We start from the raw sequence: 19903 nt of genomic DNA, 5'->3' as shown, positions 1-19903 counted from the left end.
ATGCATGCAATGTTCGCCCTGTGCACTGCATGCAGGAATTTCACGTGTCAGGAACACCATTTCAAGAATCCGTGCGGATCTCGTGGCACGCGGCACCAGCGCCCCCTTTCTCGCCAACGCACACACTCGTCTCCTCTTTCACCTGTCATCACCTTGATGCCTCATAGATGGATGAGAGGATCCTTGTGTGCTCCTGAGTGTGTCTGTAAGATGTCTGTTTCTGCTCACCAAATGACTTAAACCACGAAGAAAATGTGTCATCTGATTTTAAAGAACTAATGCAAGAGTTAAAATGTGGTATTAATGTTGGTTTATTTAATCAAATTCATCATAAAGCACAAATTCAACACATATGATCTCAGTTGAACCACCTTGTAGATAGTGAGCCAGATGCATGTAGATAACAGCTATTTTATCATTTCACTCCGTATACACTCTCTGTATATCGCAGCAGTTCATAGCGTCCAAACCGGGAGTGTTAAATCAACTTTTTTTTTATTCCCCTTCACTGTTTGCATCTGTGAGGTCTGCTGCTCCATCTTTTTGCTTGCACACGCCTCCTCCCACGTAAACCCAGACTGATCATATACTGTGCATTATTATCAAAGATTCACCGACAAAAACAAGATCTGTGTTTTGAAAACTTGGAAATCTCCTTAAAGCTGATTTAAGACACAGAGATGTGAGGGGTTTCCTGCTAAGACTACTGTTTGTCGACCAGCCACTGATTGTGAAGCGGGATGACATGGACAACTGCCTCCTCCATCCATCCCTGGCCAAGCTCTACATGACCCAGAACTTCCATTTCCATGAGTGGGGACTTCCTTCATTTCACAATAACAACAAGCTCTCTTGTGCCTGACTCCTCCGACTTCAGTCTGTACTCCAAAACATGTTGTCCTGGTGAACCATGGACATCTGATTCAGCTGTGTGAGAGCACCTAATCTGTGCCGCATGGATGAGAAAACTGAGAGGATTAAAGGGGAAATGATTTTCTCCATGGCTGCTGAAACCAAAGTGGGTTTTGCTGCGGTGGGGAAGCCGCCCTCTTAGCACTGATGGTAGATAGAGGCTTTTTGTGTCTGCCTCCCATTGTCTTGTTACCTTATAAATCTTCCACGCTGACACCTGATATCTGATATCGTGGCCCATTTGTCACCCGTGTTTACGTCTGGGATGTAGAGTGCTGTCGGGATGGGATGCTCCACGCCCCCATGCAGCCCCCAAGGGTGTGGGTGCTGCTGGGATAGGCAACACTGTGAGCCAGCTGTGGGGGTCAACATTGGGTGGAGGAGCGAAGGAATAGTCCAGGGGAGTTGAGCCTACTCCTCTGAGCCGCCCTCAGGAAACACATGTCTTATTACATCCCTGAGAGAGAAAGAAAGAACCAGTTAATGATTGACTGAGATAGGGAGTGAGTTACAGTAAGTTTGGAAATTTAACCTTTAAAGGGTTTGTTCAAATTTTAAAAAAAAACCAAAACATTTTTTTACTTACCTCTTCTCACCATGGAGATAATTTTAGCTTTATTTGTTTTTAGATAGCCATCTCTGAGAATCCTGCCTTCACTTTCTAGAAACAATGTCCCCATAAAGGGGTCAGTATGCTTGCAGATGAAGTCATTGTAGCGGACCCGAAACCCCCCCCCCACTCCCCACACACACACACACACACACACCTTTCCGACGTCATTATAAGCGAGACTGTGACTGATGATTTTTGTAAAAATCCAAACCCAACGATTCGACAAGACTGCCCACATCAGGCAGTGACTGGCCAGGTGTACAGAGGTGAGATAGTAAGAAGGGCCTCTCTCAAGCTCTGTTTTTTTTCATTGTGTACCTTTATCCCTTAGAGTTAAACAACAAAACACATTGCTTGTATGACTGCCCTCCACAGTCAAATATCTGCGTTTTCAGATTTTATGCCCCTATTGGCATGACACCATTTATCAGTGCCTTCCAAAACCTAGAAATCACCACTGCAAAACTGCTACGGTTAAAGTTTGTTTAAGTTTAGGCAAAAAAAAAAAACTTTGTTACATTATGGTTCAGATTGAAATGACTATTTTGTTATGGTTAGGGCAGCTTTGTCATCATGGTTAAGATAATAACCACTTGGTTAAGATTTGGGAATGTCGACGGCCGTGGTTAAAAAGAAACCAGCGTTAAGTTTTGGTAAGAAAATTGGCAGTGAACAGCGGCCTCCCGTGTCAAAGTCCGATAATTTTTTTGAATCATGCAAACGCCTCTAACTCCTTTCTCTGAGAACTTTGAGGCTCTGTAATGACATCACATTACCTCCTCCTTCGCTACAGACGGACAAGGTCATAGGGCTTTGTAACTTGACCATTTCTGGAAGTTTGCTGAAACGAATGATGCTGTCATTTTTCTGAGGAATGTAGTCCCTTCCATTTGTATGATTCGTTGCGTTGAGGCTGCAACTGTATGTATTTAAAAGGTAAAAGAGTTCTTTGAGAGAGATTGGGGAGGCAGTGTGATGCAGCCGGAGGAAGTTATGACAGCAGGCTTTTCACCTCAACTTACACATACACACAAGTGTGGCTGTGAGGAACAGGTATAAACACTTTTGTCTTAGGTGTGGTTGGATAATTTGTTTGACAAACTAGTTAGTTTCAAGCATTCTTAACCCCATACACTAGATAAGACGAAAACCTTGTGGTCAACTGTGGAGTGTTTATTCAGTAGCGGAGTTCCAATAAAAAACTGTTCACAGTAAGGCCTGGGGAATACCCAAAGTGGCGGGCATATGATCCTGAAGAGAGATGTTGCTCTTAAAGTTTCAAGCGCCACAAGTTACCAACATTTACCTCCACTGTATTGGGCCAATGGCAACATTTTAGACATAGTTATCTCAAAACCTGGGCAAATAAAACCAATTTATCTGCATGGCTACATACCACTAGAGGTAAGTGCCAAGGTACATTTTTTAGTAGTTTGGGTGAGCCAGCCTTTAACTTACATTACTTTATAGTGCTGTTATATCTCAGAGCTATACTGTACAATATACATGTCCCTGTTCATTCATTAACCTCAGCACCACCCCTCCACTCCGCCTTTTGCACTCCATCCAGTCCTGAACACAATAACCCTCAATGCCAGTGCACTGGTAAATACTCGCAGGCTCTCTGGCATAAAGGAAACAGCCGAGCAGGGAGAAGAAAAGAAAGAATTGAGGAGGGAGACGAGCAAGAAAAGAAGCGGAGAAAAGAAAAGATTAGACTCTGATGAAGTACAACTTTTCCAAAGCTGGCTTGGTTCTTGGCAGAAGGCCAGGGAAGGGAGACAATGCAACGCTGTGCAGATCCAGGGATCTATAGACGCTCAGTGGAGCATTGGGCTATTGGGAAGGAGTGTTAGGGAGGGGGGGCTAAGTGCTCTGTTTTCCAAAGCCAAGCACAGAAGACGGGGAGATGGGGAGCTGCAGTGGCTGAAGCCGGTAGGGTAGCGTGGTGCAGCAGAAGTAGCAGTACAGTTGCAACATATAGAAAATATTGACCTGACAGACTCCATCAGGGGATGTGTAGGGCTTTTACCATCCTGCTTTACCCAAACCCCCAACCTCTCACTAAACCCCCATCCTTCAGCACTTAAAGCAAACCGTACCCTCCCATCACTGAGCCTCCATATCCCCAGCTCAAGTCTCACCCTTGCAGCACCTGCTCTGTGTCAGAGAAGAGATGAGGGGGCTTAACAAAATACCACAAACAATCTGTCAAAGGGCTGTCTCAGTACGTCCCCCAGGCCTTTTAATAAGGAAGGACAAGAGGAATATAACAACTGATTTTTGCTTCCCTCCTTGCTTTGTATTCTGTCCTCCAGCCCTCTCTTCACATCATTACATTTTCATTCATTTCAATCAGTGTTTCATTTCCTTTCTTTCCTCTCGGCCCTCTTGGCAGTATGTGGAGGGTCAAGGCTAATATTGGAAAAAGGGGAAAGAATGAGAAAACAGAAGAGGAGGAGGAAGAGGAGGAAGAGGATGAGACGGATGGAAGGGAGAGAGAGAGAGAGAGGAGAGGTGCACCCCTCTATGATCAAAGGCTCGGTCCCATTGTGAGGAATGTACAATGGAGTACTGCATGGAGTACGCTCAGACAAACCCCCCCGCAGGCCAACTGACAACATAGCTAGGAGGGGGTACTGGGGTAACTGGGGGAATGAGTGGGACTGGGTACAGTTAAGTACAGTTATTTCAGATAGGCCACACACAGTTAGTCAGTTAGAGTCACACACACAATTCGCAAACATACCAAGATCATAAATTTAAGAGAGACTCAGGTCAAAAATGGACATCAAAGATTAAGAAAAAAAAGAGAACTAAAAAGTTGCAAAAAATGACCCTAAATGAACTAGGAATCATCGAGGGTCTAAGGGTCTTAGCAGCAGGGCCCCTTAGACCGCTTAGTGCCCTGAGATAACTTCTGTTATGATTTGTCACAATATTAATTATTTTGAATTGACTTGATTTGACTACCAATTCAAAAATTCTCTACAAAACATCCACTGTCTTTTTTTTTTTTAAATTTGTTTTCCTCACAGTATTAACTCCTGACAATTTAATTGTGACATTTTATACTATGTATAGGCGACTGACATAAGACACCTCATAAACTTGATATGGCAAATGTGCTAGAAAACAGGTGCTTATTTGTTCATCCAGCAGAAACACGGCAACATTAGCTTTCATTTCAAGTCCAATATTCACTCTCTGTTTAGCTCTGTTTTGGTCTCCACCAACTCCCTGGGGGAAAAATGTCGCTCTTTAGCTACCAAATGCTCCACTGTGTTCACCAGCCGGTTGCCATGTCTGATTTACTTGATTGGAACTTCAGAGTCAGGTGATAATTATCTGTGGCTTCATCAATACAATCGAGCATTTTCACAAAACAGATAGTCTTTTAACTTTTAAAACATGGGAAACAGGATGTTATTCCCAGTCTCACGAGTCTTGTGATGTTGATGATGTAAATCAAATCATCCATATGACTTATATAGGACTTTCACATTTCCTAGATCCAAAATTTATTATGCAGAGTGAAGCTGAAGCTGAGAAAATGTATCCAGGACTACTACTACATGTTTATTTGTCATTTAATAAATAAAACCAAATCAGACCACCAAAAAAAAAAAAAAATCACATAAATGGAAAAACACTACTCTCTGAAAAAAAGCAAAAAACACCACACAGGCATTATTAGTACATGTTGTAACTAAAGACTGTCTTTTAAGATAAGACCCTTTCAAGGGTTGCTATCTTTCTATTCCTCTCTCCCTGTTGCATGACTTGTGGTGAGAGTGTAACCACAATCAAGAAAACTGCAGTGAGATGACATACAATATCCTGCCTTGACACAAGCTGCAAATGAAGTAGTGGGGCCGCCCCAACATATCTAAGATGCACAGACAGATAAACTATAGTGTCAAGGCTTGCATATGCCTCATAAAAGAAAAAAAAAAAAGTCCCCAAAGATCCCCCACAGAGGAGAGCTGGCAGTTGGGGTTTTGCTCCTACATCTGTAACCAGGGAATGACCTCAGGGCAGAGCTCTACATTAACACAATAGCAAGAGACAAAAACTTCTCAGTGTCTTAAAAGGTCTTTTAAATGTTACCCTCCTTTCTCTTTATTTTTCAGCATTACAAGTACTCAAGTGCACTTGTGATTATTGCCCTCTTGTTAGTTCCTCTTTTCTGAGTTTACTCCTTTTCTACCTTTTTCTTCCCTGTCCTCCTCCTCCCACTGTCTAAGCCTGCAGGGCTTATCTGTGGGGGTGAGGGAGAGAGGAGAATGGGTAAGACAGGCACTTTCATGGCTGAGTTGGGAGCCATTAGCCCCCTGTGTGCTCGGCCCTGTTCTCCTGTTCCACCTCCTCTCAGTATTAATCTGCAGTGACAGCTTCACTGTTTACCAAATCCACCCAGGATCCTGGGGGATGACTGGCTGGCGCCACTCTGCTCCATTAACCTCTGACCTCCAGCGTTACGGCACCAGAGCCAGGCCCGGGGCTCAGGGTTAACCGACTCGAGCAACCGGTTGGACACCTGTCTGATGTCCGAGACGGAACTCCTGTCACACAGAGACAATCTGTGCACAAATGATGTATCTCAGCTGGATTTCAGAGGTTTGTGACATTTAGAGCTACATCTCATTTACAGTGGTCAACATGCAATTAGAACTGCAACGATTAATCGATTAATCGTTGCAGTCGATCAACAGAAAATTAGTCTGCAACCATTTTGATACTCAAATGATCATTTTAGTCTTTTTTTTAAGTGAAAATGCCCAAAAAATGTGCTGGTTCCCACTTCTGAAATGTGAAGATTTGATGCTTTTCTCTGTTCGTCATGACAGTAAAGTGAATATCTGTGGGTTTTATAAAACAAAACAAGAAACTTTGAGACATCCCCTTGGGTTGTGGAAAACTGTTTCAGACATTCGTCACTATTTTCTGTCATTTTATAGAAAAAAAAACATTAATCGAAAAAACAAACCGCAGATTAATCAATCATGAAAATAATCGTTAGTTACAGCCCTGCATGTAATTTACGTTTTGCCTTAAAAAGGAAGATACAGAGGTGACAATAAAGTTTGTTAGGAGATTACAGGTGGAGACTTGAATTGTGTCAGGTGAAGAAGAAGAAAGAAGAAGAAAATATGCTAAAACAAAACTGCAGCTTAAAGAGATAGGTAGTATTCTGACTGGGACCAGTAACCTCCCGGAGTCTCAGTTGGTTGCTTGACAACTGGTCCTGGACAAGAAGTAGCACATGAGCTGTGAAACTTCTATGATGACTGACTGCATCCAGACACTAGCAGGAGCAATGTTAACAACAGAACAACCCAAAGAGTCCAAAATAATAAAAGGAAATATAAATAGGTTAAATGTAATTTAATAATTAAGAACAAAGTGAAAAATATTATCCTCTACCCTCAACTGGTAATTCATAGAATTATAGCACTGAAATCCACCTGTGTAACATGGTAAGTCTACAAACAAAGATTATTTTTCCATGTTTTGACACAACAGGTAAACCAGGCTTCTGGGACAAACTAGAAATCCAAAAGAAGCAAGCAGAACTCACAGTGAGTCTGTGTGGCAGCTGTAGTGCTGCTCCTTTTTTTTTTTTGATGGATATATTCATCCAAACATTTCCCAGGCTGACCACTGCTTATTGAGTATTACATTTTCCTCCTTTGAAGTATCTGCTACCATCAGTCTCTCTCAAGATAAGTCTTCTGCGCTACTAAAGTTGAGCTAAAGAGCCTTGCTAAAGGTTTGTCGTAAAGTTATACACCTGTATGTAACTTTGGAATGTTTTTGAAAGTTACAAAAAAAGGCTGAAGTCATAAAAAATAAAACATACTTTTGCTCAGTTCAATACACTCGGGTGTTTTGGTGCTAAAAGCACTACTGGATCTCGTATGACCAGTAGCTAATGGTGGCTAATGTTAGGTAACTTTACATATTGCTTTGTACCTCACATTAACAAATCAGTTTGCTGAGTCTTTGACTGTTACACTACATTTTAGCAAGATGGTGGTTGTATTGCAAAAGTAAAACATCCTACTAATAAATGGAGAAATCTCTGTCTGTCCTTCAATTTTCTCAACAACCTCTAATCCAATCAACTTCAAAATTCACTTGTGCATTGTTGAGGACCCTAGGAAATGCAGTGTTGACTGTGAAGGTTTTTGGATGAGCGGTTCACAAGAAACATAAAAAGAGAAACAACAACAACAGCCGGTTAGGGCTGGGGTGACTCATCCACGCAGCCGACGACATTGATTACACGACAGCGTGTTGCAAAGATGGCTGCACCTGGACAAAGCATGGAATTCTCTGGAAATCAAGCTGCGGCTACAAAACCTCCCGCAGGATCATCTAAAGTGTAGGGCTATTTTAAACAGAGATCCAAGCTCTGCAAATTGGAAATGGCTTATCACGGCAGTTCAACAACATAAAGCACCTGGAGCGTTTTGTTTGAGATGATGCAACAGCAAGACAGCACCATATTGTTTACTTCTTATCCCCAACCAAGCATGATATATTAGAATTACTAACAGGTGGAACAAGTCCTCTGCTGTTATGGTAACGTAATGTTACACCATACATCAACTAACGTTGTTATTCAGCAGTTGCATATTTTCTGTTTCCTTTAACGGCCATGTATCGGTGAGAAAATGGCTTAAGCTGACATTAGATCGTTTCAAATATTTTCCTTGCTGATGCAAAAATACGCTTGCCAGGGATTTTCTTAACTGCATATTACTCCAGGGATGAAATAAATCCATGTCATACCCATTTTAAGTTTCAAGTCAAGTTCTTCAGTAAAAATACTGATTCTCCAGTTCAGGGAAAGGGTTGCTGTGAGACAGAGTGATTAAATTAATCTACACTCAACAGCCAATTTATTAGGTACACCTAGATAAAACTAATGAAGTATAATACGACAGCCCTGCAATTCATCCTCCCTTAATGAGGACCTTAATGTTTAGTTTTTATTGACTCTATTTAAGAGGATGATGATTAATTTTAATGGACATTTTGTAGGCTGTAATTTGTGGTACAGTTGAACTGTACTGGGTGTTCCTAATATTTTGTCAACCTCACCTTAAATGGGATGGGCAAAATATTAGGAAAACCTGTCAGTATAACCCAGTACAGTTCAACAGCACCACAAATCACATCCTCCAAAATGACCATTAAAATAAATCAACAGCTCTTTCAAACAGATTCAACCAAAACCAAGTTTTATAATCCTCGTGAGGGGAGGATTTATTGCACCCTGTTGTATTAGACTGCATTATATTTTTCTATGTGTACTGGGAAATTTGATGTGACAGACCCTGTTATTGGCACATTGGCTGCTGTTCAGCAAAGAATACATTATGATTTTAGCCATAGGCTCTGAAAACCTGTTTTCTCAATTATCTTCTTACTATGACTGATGGGTTTCTAAGTGAACTCCCAATTTTATGCCTGAGGTAGAAAAGTTTTGGTTATTTCTCATGAGCAATTCCTGTGTATGTGTTTGTGTGTCTGTTCTTTTTACTGGTTTTAAGCAGGTGGGACTCAACTGTTAAAAAAGGTGATGTCATGCACCTCTGTGTCCCAAGGCTTGGGAGTAGTGATGTCTCATCGCATGGCCAACGATGACGCTCTGGTGTCCCACGTTTGTACCTGTCAATCTCACCAAGAAACTGAGAAATTGATTCAACAAATTAAAGAACACAGTGTAAACATGTGTACGTCAGCAATGACGAAAGTTCCCACGATGATGATAACTTGATGTGCAATCACAAGTTATATGTAGATGTACACTAAGTTGATGGTTAGATATCATGTTGCTAATGTTGATTGATGGTTCACTACAATGGAGATAATTTAAGTCATTCCACTCTACCATGTTACAGCTCTGAGAAGATTTTTCTACATTATATGACTTTATTTTCCAGTAGCATTCACGATCATATTTATACAACATGTCAATATATCATGTCTCAAAACTCCCTGTCATAATATTTTCTTAACCAGAGACCTTACAGTCTGATCAGACATTTCCTGACACTGAAAGCAGTGTTTCAGACAGATAACATGAAGATGAAAACGTAACCTCATATAACGTCATCATAGCAGAACGGACAACAGAAACGAGGCAGGGGAGGCATTCCTCTAGTATCACATGTAGCTAGTTTACAAGAGTATAATAATTTCAGATCCCACACAGTCAGTGACAACACTGTAACTTTACAAGGATCATATTTCCGGAGGTCAGCAAAGTGTAGGGTAACCGAAAGGGGCAGGAACAGAATCACTACAAGGCTAGAATGAAGCAAAGTAAATCACGTACGCAATGCGGACTGGCTGCGTGGCCATGACGTGCACAAAGGTTGGTCATGGTGATGATGACATGACGTCACTACTCCCAAGCCCTTGGAGCTAACGTCTACCAATCCTGATGCAGCAGATTAGCTCTGTTTTTAACACCTCAAGAACTTTTTTCTGAACTTCAACTTTGAGTGTTCATTTTGTCATGAATATGTCATGCTGTGGAGAAATAATTAAGATTTTAAACCACATTTTTTAAACTTATTAACAATAAGCAAACAAGGAAATATACTGTAGCTACAGTGTACAATGCATGCACAAGACTTTGGCTTGATAATCAGGTTGGGTTTGGATTACTGTCCATATAATCAGATTGATTATCAATACAGTTGTCTCGAACCACCTCCTGACCTGGAAATTCTTATATCAGCCTTAAAGGGGCAATATGTATGAATTGGCCAACTGAATTTCCTGCTGCAAACAAGAAGGGGGCAGCATATTACCGGAAAGTTGGCGGGGCCGCCCCCATCATAAGAAACAATGAAATGCACTCTTTGGGAGCCACGGGAGGTTGAGGAACGCGAGGGAGACGGATAGCAGCTAGAACAGCAGCATCAATTGCTGAGCTTGAGGAAAGATGGAGGAAATATCGCCAAGAGAGGACGGCTGCAACACACGTTAAAAACTTACTCGCAGTTATGACTTGGACGATACAGTGACTCACTATCGCCTCTTGAGGTACAAAGTGGTGTTACGAGACTGGACAGGCCAGGTCTAGCTTGTCGGCATGTTAACTTCTGTTGATATCTCTGCAACACAATACATATACGTGTTTGACATAACATCAAAACTGTTATCTCTTTACATTTTGTTGATAATCGTAGTGGATTTTTGAACGTTTTAAACTAAAATACTTACATCTTGCTCCTCTAAAATGTTTAGCTTATCTTCTATTTTATTTAATTCTTTTTTAAAATCCTATGTCATTTTATATTGTCTTTTTAAATTACCTTGTATTTCTTTAATACCTCTTAATGCCTTTTTGTCTTATGTAAAGCACCTTGAATTGCCTTGTTGTTGAAAGTTGCTGTACAAATACATTTGCCTTGCCTAAAATGGATTTTAGCCTTGAGTGAGATTTTTGCATTCCTACTGGATCATCAAGTTTTAAGTTATTAACTATGACTTAACTACTCACCATTATAACATAACCTTACAAAAAGAGCCCTGCAAAGTTGCACTGTTTTAAAACAATGAGGCAGATGACACTCAATTTAGATAACACAGTGTTCCTCCTCAACACTTGCTCTTGTAAACACAAGTGCTCTGACTAATGCTGGTTGACCTTATGTTTATCTTGTGATTTTACACAGGTTCACTCTGGGCCAAACCAGGTCTCTGGACAACTGACTAAGCAGTAGTGTAATAACATTACACTACAGACTTAATGCAAGGCTCTGATGTTTGTGCTAGTGTGAATCTAGAACACAGCCACTCAGCAAGCACGTGTTGAGGTTTAAGGATTTCATTTAGACGCGTGCATTCATTATGCTGTCTAAGATGCAACAAGGTGGTTCAGTCTGAGAATTATGTGTTAAGAAATTATAAAAATATTGTAATATACTAACGAAATTAAAGAATATGGTATCAGACCAAACACTATGGCATAACTGCTAATGTTGCAGATATGTGAGTGTGCACAGTGTCACAGCTCACTGTCATGATGTACACTCACACACACACACACACACACACATTTCCCAGCACTGTTTGCTTGCTGCAAAGTAACACGAGCATACACATTCATAGGCACTCACAATGCATGCATCACTCACACGCATGCATCTCGAAACTCAAACAAACACACACACACACACACACACACACACACACACACACACACACACACACACACACACACACACCTCAGGCCAAGCCAAGCCAAACACACTCAGTCTTTCAACCAGACATGGGGAGTGACAAAGCGTCACGTCCTTCCATCAACAGCCTGCAGACTCAGTCCTCCTCCTCATCTGACCTCTGACCTTGATGACAACAAACTGTCATCACCGTCACTCCTGCTAGGTAAACAGAAAACTAGCTGACACAGAATGGTGTACTGAAGCTATGTGCGTGTATCTTTTTGTTAATGTATGCTCACTTTTATGTGTGTCCATGTGTGTTCTGACCTCTTTAAACATTTGGTTTGTGTTTGGTTTGTCCTTTACCCTGCTTTTTATTAAATCGTTATGTGTTCTGGTTTTATCAAATCTGCCCTTAAATAACTACTTCCTTAATCCAGCCCACCTGCAACCACGACCAAAGCCAACACTCTTCGATTTTTCTGCTGAATGTTCAGGAAAGAGCAAGGTTTAGAGCACAAAACTGTTGCCAAAAGAGAAATATTTACCCAAGGTGACGCAAGCAGTGCCCTGCTATTGAACTGCTCTCAGCTATATTTAGAAGTTCCTCACCACCAGACCAAAGTCTGCACTCATCAAAATAACATGAAAGACATGAAATGAGTCTTCTTACCCCCTTCATGCCCCCCCCCCATTACTGACTTTAAGTTAACCCCCTCAGCAAATTCCCAGTCGCAGCCCCTAATGCATCACCCAACTCATGTAGGAGACCAAACAACTTAACATCAACTACGCTAACTACACATGTTCAAGCCATTTTTACGTCATAACCTCACCTTATCATTAAAGACATTGGACATAATCAGCATGCGAAATTTGGACACCAAATACAAAAACATACGCAGCCCTCCTGCTTGGACACTCCCCATCAGCCACTTCCCACAAAGTATACACAAATGTTTATGGGTTTTTCACAAATTAAACAAATAGGGAGGGGGGGGGGGGTCAGGGGCCACCTGAGTGCTCCTCCTCTCCCAGGAGAGCCGCCACGCCACAGCCAGCTGGAAACCATTGACAGGAGTTTGGGGTTAGTGAGCAACAGAGGAGAGGGGCTTGTTGGAGAAGATCACGAGGGTCTGTCTGTGTTGATGAATCCACTTTTTTGCAACCAAAGTAAGACCAGAAACCGAGAAGGAGAAGAACAAGTATGTGTCATATATCTGTGTCATATATTTTCATACTGGGAGAGAGAGGGAGTGAGCGTTGTTTAAAAATCATGACTCATCAGCTGCATTTCCCGAAAGAGGCCTAAAGAAAAGTTGAAAGAAAAAAAAAGTTTTTTCTCCAAATGGGATGTGTATTGGTGATTCATGAAAATCTGATGTTTACACGACTTTATGAGTTCCAGTCATAATAAAAAAAAAAAATTCTGCTCAAGTGTTTATAACATTTTTGATTAAAATACTTCAGCAGAAAAACAACCTCTGCAGACGTGTAGGATGAAGATATTAAGCTCATCTGAGTCATTCAGCACTTGACACTTTGGCAAAGTGTTTGAGTAAGTCAAGCCTGTGTTGAATTATTGCCATTTTTGAAAAAAAAATGGGGAAGTGGTTTTTGAAACTTTCTCAATACTCAATTCATGATGGCTGCATGCAGTACGTGGGTGTACCCTGGTGTTTTGAGTTTATCTTTGACATTTTTAAGGTTGGAATCAAGAACCACTTGATCTTGCGTTTTGTCTCAAAAGTCTGTAGAAGAGGTGTGGAAAAATAAAGTAAAGCAGAGAGATAGAAAAAGAAAAAGAAACAGACCGCCAGCCTTCTAAAAGCCTGAGTGTGAAGACATAGAAGTTTTACACAAAACATGGCACAAACATCCTCCATCTGCACCACTTCAAGCCAACAACCACAACGGGACATAACACACTTTGCAGCATGCAGCTTTATCCAGTCAGCTCGGCGATTGCAACATTAACAGCAGAAAACTGCATCTAGTCCCATGACATCAGGCCCTTGTCTGATAATCATCACTCTCATGGTTTACCATCCTGCACGACACTCCAACAGTCATGTCTAGTGAGTGAATTGGCACTTTTTCGACAGGGAAGATGTTTAACAAAAGAAGCAGACCTAAAAAGGTAGAAGTTGGTGCTCTCCAAATAAAAATGAGGAGAAGAGGTTAAGTGAGATGAGGACATAAGTTCTGAGCAGACATAAATAAGTCAACTTTTATGAAAGGTGTCATATACTGAATCTGAAATTCAAGCATGAAGTATTTCATTTTCCTCCTTGATCTCCTCTTTTCTGGACTTTGTCTGCACATGTGGAAAGTCTTTTTTTTTACTGCTTTACCTGCACCTCAACCATGCAGACAGCTGGTTTCCATTTCTACTGATCAAGAGGAGAAGAAGAACATGGCTTTCCTACTTAAAGATTTTGTGATAGCACACAACAGCACCCACAAATCTTGAAATGTCCTCCGTGGCAAACTATTGAAGTTCTGAAAATTACCTGTGTACTATGAGGAAAAGTTGGAGATTTGGAAGCCAGTTCACACAACATAATTAGGGCATCTGCCTATAAAGATACATCAGATACAAGATGTGTTTTAATAGACTAACCCTAACTTCAATATGTACATGGACTTCCTAAATCCACAAGTAGAGCTTTGTTTTTTGCCTTACACTTCATAAAAAAAATGTAACTGCATGTTTATGGCCTATATCTCTTAAACATGCAGTTTGTGTCATAACAAAGAGGCAAACAATGAATTTCAGAATGAAGAGTGTCAAGTGTTGAGCCTATTAAAGCAATATTTCGACATTTGGGGAAATCCACTTATTTGCTCTCTTGCCAGGAGTTAGATAAGAAGATCGAAACCACTCTCATGTCTGTTTGGTAACTAAGAAAATGGAGCCAGGAGGCAGCTAGCTTAGGTTAGCATAAAGACTGGAAACAAGGGGAAACAGCTACACAGACTCTGTACTAAGGTAACAAAATCAGCCTACCAGCACCTCTAAAGCTCAGTACATGCTGTATCTCGTTTGTTTGATCTGCACAAAAACTTAAATATAAAAATAATAATTGGCAGGGGGCTACATGCTGAAGAAAAAAGATAAAACATGTGAATTAGTGAGCTTTGGTGACTTTTGAAGCAAACAGGCTAGCTGTTTCTCTCTGCTTCCAGCCTTCTTCCTAAGATAAGATAATTGTCTCCTGGTCCAAGGTTCATATTTAAAAGTACAGACATGAATTTAACATCGAGCTACAATGATTTTATAACCACTGGACAGAGCCAGGCCTGCTGTGTCCCACTGTTCCCAGTCTTTATGCTAAGCTAAGATAATTGGCTGCTGACTGTAGCTTCACATTTAACAGACAAACATGAAATCATCTAAATATGGGCCAAAAAACAAACAAACAAGTAAGAGTATTTCCCAAAATTGCAAACTTTAAAACTTAGTAGTTTTTGTGCCATGTTGCAGTCAGTATAGCAGTAGTACAAATCTATACAGTCCCTGGTAAATCCTGAAATGTTAATTATTTGCTCTGATTTCTTTCTCCTTAAGCCGACTGACTGAACGTCAAAGACTGCATCACTTTTAGAAACCAATGCCAAATTTTCTTTGCAAAATTGTAACTGCATCTGTTACTGAAGCCAAATGGCATTACAGTGAAATGTGTGTGGTTTCCATCCATCCTTGTTTAACAAGACATTTAATTCCCGGGTTCTCAAGATGTGCTGATCCCATAGCACAGCACACACAGCTAACAAATGATTACAAGAATATGATCACAGTGTTTGGGTTTCCTACAGTCATGCCCCTGGGACAGTGGCCACAGCTTGGTGGGAGTCTAGTCATGTTTCATTTCCAATGGGCTTCCTCTCTTCAAGCTGATTACAATGTCTGTAGTCCATTACAGATGTTTTCTGAGGGGAAAACAAAGTGATTTTCTAACTGATAATTTTGGCTTGTACACGATTGCACAGCAACACAAAGGTCGAAATCCTCGTTTAATGTCATGCTATACTGTAGGTGCACGTGTGCAGTTACATGTGCACCTGAAACTAGATACAGCATTTTGCCACGGTCTGTTCCTGCCAAAATACTCGAGGGGATGAAGGGTGAAAGGATATCAGAGGTTTGGGGAGAGGAGGTGATGATAAGAAAACGTCAGTTACTGTCACATCATAAGTTTCGAGGATATCCCAGGATCAGAAGCGTAGTCAGAGGCTCCCTCCGTGCAGCGGATGATGACACCGGGGAGTTTCCTCTTGGATTTTCTTTTGCCTAACTTGGTCATGTAGACCTGCTCCACCGCCAGCCTTGTGTGGCTTTAGGCTTTCAGATGGATAAAGACAATCAACACACCTCAGCAGCATCTAGGCCAGGGTGTCAGCTCTGCCAAGGGTCCTGCGCTCCTTCCCATAATACCCTCATTCCTTTATACAATCATTAACTCACTGACGGATGTGAGAGAATAACAGTAAGGGGCTGGGAAGGAAAAGAGAGCAAGATGTAGACAGAAAAATAAATAAACAATGATCTTCAAGGTGTTTTTAAAGCATCGCTAGCGTAGTACGTCAGTAAGTACAAGTCTGACCTACAGATAATAACGTGAGATCTTATGAAAGGCAGATGTTGATTTAACATCAAAAATATGCTCTGTTATGACCGTGTCTCCATGTGTTTGTCCCACATAATTAAAACATTTACAGACTGAGAGCCATGCTTCTCATTCAGCGTCATCCCTTCCAAAAATTACTCATCTAGCACTTGTTGAGTGCATGACAAAAATATTCTAACACTCAAAGGTTTGCATATCTGAGACTGTAGGTGATGTTCTCGAAAAGGAAAACACGAGTTACATGTTTTGTTCAGAGTCAAGTCGTCTGTGATTAATTTATTTGCTGAGGTAAGAACACCATGCAGTTTTTTTTAAATCTCCACAATCACATCATAAAATCCTCTCACACCAGATAAGATACTGTTTCAGTCTGATGAAGGTAGGGAAATTACTCTTTGGCAGAGTTAACTACCCACCATTCGAAAAAAGGACAGCCACTTCAGCAGAATGATAACATAATTCTTTTTGTAGGATTGTAGATAATTCAAGTTCTTGTCAAATTCACTGACTTGATTCTTTATTAAATGCAGTGCTTTGTTAACCTGATGGAAGATGTTTTTTATTCCTGAAAACTGTTTTGACAAGAGAAACAATGCACCTTTTATGAGAGTAATATTCCACTTCCTGTGTAGTCCCTAAACTCAGTCTATTGTCTTGAATCTAACTCAAGATGTTGTTACATGGTTTCCTTTACGGAGCCAATTCAGCCCTTTTAAACTCCAGCAGTGGTGAACTGTATCCACAGGCGTGCAGCCCGCCGCTAGAACCTGAAGTGCAGCACGTATGGAGGAAACTGCTCCAGTTGGAGAAATCGGATCCATCTATGGGGAATATCCCAAAATAAACCTCTCTGTTCTCCCATATCAGGCCTTGTATAAATAAGATAGCACTGCAGGCACACTGCACCATGGGAATTAGCCAATCCAGTCCTGTAAACATCAGCCAATGACTTCTGGCAGGCTGGCTGGCTCTCAGGAGGGGAGGTTCTGCACTGGAATTCATAAATAAATCACTTTTCTGGGAGGATTATGTGTCCACAGTCCCCATCCTCCTGGCCCCCTCCCCCCAAAAATAAACAGGGCCAAGCAGAAATAGCAGAGTTTAGGCACCACTACAGGAAATTATCTGGGCTTGTTGCTATAATTTGAGGACATTATTTTCATAGCATTTGCATTTTAGTAAGACCAAAACTTTTTCAGACCATGTTACACAACCCCTTCCAGTCCTCTCTACGATGTGTGTCTGTACATTCCTAGTAACGTATTTTAAATAAATATATCAAGTCACCAAAACACTATAACGAATCCTCTGTAGCATTTTTAATGACTTATGATTTGATAAGAGGCACTTTCTCTAGTTCTTTAAATAGTTTCCAACACAAAACCGAGGTCAACTGACCTTTAACTGTGCTGCTTGTTTTGCTATCCAGGGGTTGTTTTGGGGGACCTGTGCCATTAACAGGTTCCCAGAGGAAGTAATGCAACACTATTTAAACCCACTTACCCTGGCCCTGCCCTGGCCTTCACGTAATCACCTCCTTAGACAAACATTGGGGCAAAGTGACAGACGTAGTGGAAATGGTAAAATGGTTGGAATTCAGCTACGATCGTGCCTTTTCGATAAAATACAGAATGTCTGAGAAAATAGTTGATCATTAATCCCTCTTGGCATAAAATGGAATTTGATTTAGTGACTTGCAGGTCAAAATATGTGTAGGTGGTTGAAACTGGGCAAAAATTGGCTGAAAAGGGAAAGCGTTTTACAAGTGTAGGTTGTATGTGGTTTTTTTTTCTATGTGTAGTTGGAACCTGGGGCCCATTTCAAACTATTTGCAAGCGCTGATTATAAATAACTGTTGCTTGCAAGTATGACATTTGTTTGGATTAGTCAAATGAGTCAAAACAAGCAAGAAGAAAAATTATCTCATGCTGCAAATCTTCAAAATTTATTGTAATGCTTATGAAACAAGTGCTTGATGCTTAATGCTCTATTTGTGAAAGAAAAAAGAAAAAAAAAGAATAAAAACACCTGCCAGTTTTAAACCAAATTCAACCCAGTTTTAAAGCTGCAATAACTGATGATGATTGATGATTTTGCTACTTCGGGGAATCGGAAGCTGTAACAGTGATATATTATCACCTTTTAAGCTGATATGGTGTACTTGATAATAACTACTATGTTCATTCTCCTTTTAGCTCTAGTTTGCACTCCACTAATTCCTAAGAAAAACATCTGGTACTGTAGCCGCTAAATGCTTCACTATGTTCTCCAGCTAGTCACTAACTTTGTCTGTCTGCTGTTTGGTGGGCATTGTAGAATGGGCTTTAGAGTTTTTTCACTGAAAATAGCGGGCTGCTGTAGACAAAAACAATGCTATGAGGGTGGTGAGAGTGAAACAAAACTGTAAAGTCGCAGCCAGAAAACCAAACCAATGAGCTGAGGCTTCTGTAATGGTCAGAAGAGATGAGGTGAACTGCAGAGTTGGTTGACAATTCTCTGTGGGTTTGTTATTATAAAAATACTGCTTACAGCTGCTTTAACCTGGACTAACAGGTGGTCTTTTGACCTGTATATCATCAATTCAATACTTACTGGATAAGCTAGCATTTAAAAATGGATCAAAATTGGTTTGGGTCCTTGTTCTGGGTGGTTTATGGATTAGGGCATTGTCTTAAAGATCTTATGGGAAACAGATGAAACACTCACAGCTGCCACTGCTATGTCATCTTACCAAACAACAAACTGTGACATTCTCTGTTTCGAATGATGTCACACGGACATCACTGAAATGATAGAGAAGCATATAATAAATGATAGGTAACATTGGGAGGATTTTCCAAGCGGAGGAGGTGGTTGTTCTTGTTCATTCATGCTGCAAATGTGTTCTCGTGTGGGCATGAATGGGTTAAACGACTGGTTAAATGAGTGGTGAGACGCTTCATGCCTTCATATGTACACAGAGGCATTAAAAGAACGGCGCGCTCCTCGCCTCCTCTGCATGTTCCATACAGTCTGCAGCGCAATCTTTACTCATACAGTACAAGGCACAGAAAAGCCTGGTGGGTGAGACGGATGCCTGCAAATAGGAGACACACAGAACAACCCCCAACATCCTGTTCGATAGGTTTGCACACAGGTGCTGCAACGCCACAGCCCGCCTAAAACCACGCCCTGACACATATGTGCTGTATGTGACAGTTATGAGTCAGGAAATAAAATGAATTCTAACATCTGGTTACTGAGTAAAAAATTAGGTTATTTCACCTCTGAAATACCAATGTCACACTTTTTGTAGTCCTGTGATAACTAGGTCTGGGGAAAGTAAGGGGGCTTTCTCTTTCCACATCAATAAGATAAGAAAGGAAGTGACATAAGTTCCTGCAGCAAGCTGTGCAGCAGTGGCACGAGGCTGATAATAAGAACTGCATGTGTTATGTTCACACCAAAAAAAAAAAAAAAAAAAAAAAAAAACAACTGACATTTGGCTGACATGAACTGGTTCAAATCTGCAAGTGATCTCTAATCCTCATCTTTATCAGTCATTTATCACCGTCAAC

The 19903-nt window shown here is 40.9% G+C and overlaps 1 long non-coding RNA gene across 2 annotated transcripts in view; it reads right to left on the bottom strand.

Annotated features, from left to right (window-relative positions):
• Positions 1-335: 335 nt before the first annotated feature.
• LOC120795031 overlaps positions 336-19903 on the bottom strand; it is a 126502-nt gene continuing 106934 nt past the window's right edge. For both annotated transcript variants that reach the window (XR_005708194.1, XR_005708195.1), the window contains exon 6: positions 336-1369. This is a non-coding gene — a long non-coding RNA (uncharacterized LOC120795031). The remainder of the gene's footprint in view (positions 1370-19903) is intronic.

Source organism: Xiphias gladius, chromosome 10, assembly GCF_016859285.1.
Source record: "Xiphias gladius isolate SHS-SW01 ecotype Sanya breed wild chromosome 10, ASM1685928v1, whole genome shotgun sequence".
Lineage (NCBI taxonomy): Eukaryota > Metazoa > Chordata > Actinopteri > Istiophoriformes > Xiphiidae > Xiphias > Xiphias gladius.
Note: the sequence above shows the minus strand (reverse complement) of the source record. Positions and strands in the feature narration are given on the sequence as shown.